Genomic DNA, 2,199 nt, shown 5'->3' with positions numbered 1-2,199 from the left:
TTATCTAAATTGTAATTTGTTAGTACAAGCAAGCTGTTTTGCAAAACATCATAGCACAGAGTGCTCATGTCAACGCGGCAAAGCGCACATATTGCTTCTAGCTAGTTCACTTCCAAATCACATTAGTACACCCGCGGAACTCCCCTACCACGTCATTCAAGAGTAAGTGAGCCCCGATCCGGTACACATAGAACAAAGAAGCGCATTTCTATTTGCAAAAAGGAACCATAAGATACCACGAAGTAGTAAGCAAGCTACTTTCATGCCTAGAATGAGTTTATCGTCACTTGTTAGTACACGGATGGTTCAGCTAAACAACCCGTGAAATTTCTTCAAATTGCCATTTTTTTCTTTTTCTTCCTTTTGGAGATTCATAGTTATGTTTTCATTTTCAGCTACTATCAGCAGAACACCATGATCTTTTTGAAGTAGTACACTGTACACGGTACGAGGCAGATGCAGCTAGCGTCTCACTATCGGTTCAAAAGACACAGACCAAGTCAAATTCAGTTCCAACTATTTTTGTCTTTGGGAGAGATGGATGCCAGTTGGACCAAGATTGGAATGCAACACTTGGAACAGGTTAAACGCAAAGTTGTCACTTCTTTATTTACTGCTGGCATTAGACTCTAGTACCAATCAAGCAGACCAGCCAGCCACCCCGAGATGAGACTCTACCTACTGGCAGGCGCTTACTCGTCGTCGTCTCTGCCACCGCCGAAGAGCACGGACCGGTAGTAGAGAAGGGCGAGGATGAGGATCAACATGACCACCATGCCGATGGGGGATCCCCCGACGTGTAGCACGGTGTCGGGCGAGCCGCCGAACGCAAACACACCAGGGCCGTGATCCGAGGAGAGGAGGAGCCCGACAGGGAGGAGGAGCTGGCCCACGGGGCCGAGCAGCTCGGCAATGGCATCGGTGACCGCCTCGCCGTGGCCACCCACGAAAAGCGGCCACGCAACCAGCAGCCCCACCACCACCGCCAGCCAGCCCATGTGGCGCCCCACGCGGGCCAGCGTAGTACTGCTCGTCCGCCATTGACACCTCCTTGCTCTCTTGCTAGCAATCCTTGTCTCTTCCAAGGTTTTGGATTCCAAATAGGCAAATTTTCTCGTGGGTGGGCGATATTCCCGGTAACCACGGTTACCGAGAAATACCTAACAAATTTCGGACGGGTTACCGAGAAATACCGAACAAATTTCGGACGAAATTTACAATTGAATTTTGAATTCAAACAATTGTAAATTCGATATAATAATATCTTGAACTGATGCCAATCACAAAAGGCGTAGTAGCTCAGTAGTACCTCAACTACGTGGGCTAGTTATTAGCAAAATAAAGAGCGGACGGAGGACTCGAACCAGCTACCCCTCGAGGGGCGTAACAGATGGTTACCACTACGCCATAGTAAGGGCACAATTTAAAATGAGAAACAAAGCTTATTTATCAGACCTTTAGCGTTCAAATTCAAATTATTCAAAAATATCGGTATTTTTTGCTCGGGATAGGTATTTCTCGTGGGGCGCCGAGAAACACGGTAACCGCCCGGTATCCATTTTTATCGGGCGGTTCCCAAAACCATGGTCTCATCTGGCGACAATTGTGCCAGGCGTGGTAATGGTTGTGGCAAGTGGGTAGAGTACTTGAGCCTTTAGAGAGGGCTGGAAGTGTGACTAGTGCAGCGGAGCGGAGCGGAGCGGAGATAGGCATGTGATGTAATGGGGGAGGGGCGGATATCACATGAAGGAAAAAAGTGGTGGGGTGGTGGTAACGTAAGGCTACTGAAAGTGGGCACCAGGAAAGTTCTACCAAAGTTCAGACTAGTTTTTTTTCTTAGAACTTTAGGTCAACTCTAGCCGATCCCCTATGAAATAGAGAAATTTCCGGTCGAGTAAAGTTTAGTGAAGTATATTTACTCCGCAAACTTTTGGCCAGACCTAGCCGATCGCTTAAATATAACGGAGTATAATTTCGTTTTTTAACTTATGCATTCTAGTTCACATTACAACTACATATAAACTGCACACATATAGAAACTAAACATAATTATGAAGGTTCTAGCAAATCACGAATATAGTTTGAGAAAGTTTTGAGAGCTCCCTGGTGCCCCTACACTCTCATGAACAGTAAATTAAAAAATTGAAAAAAATAAAAAATATATGATCAAACTTTTGAAGTTCTTGTAAATTTTCAGCC

At 45.7% G+C, this 2,199-nt stretch overlaps 1 pseudogene; it reads right to left on the bottom strand.

Annotated features, from left to right (window-relative positions):
- Positions 1-692: 692 nt before the first annotated feature.
- On the bottom strand, positions 693-1,041 carry LOC119358430 (annotated as a pseudogene).
- Positions 1,042-2,199: the final 1,158 nt, after the last annotated feature.

The sequence above is a fragment of the Triticum dicoccoides genome, chromosome 2A (assembly GCF_002162155.2).
Source record: "Triticum dicoccoides isolate Atlit2015 ecotype Zavitan chromosome 2A, WEW_v2.0, whole genome shotgun sequence".
Lineage (NCBI taxonomy): Eukaryota > Viridiplantae > Streptophyta > Magnoliopsida > Poales > Poaceae > Triticum > Triticum dicoccoides.
Note: the sequence above shows the minus strand (reverse complement) of the source record. Positions and strands in the feature narration are given on the sequence as shown.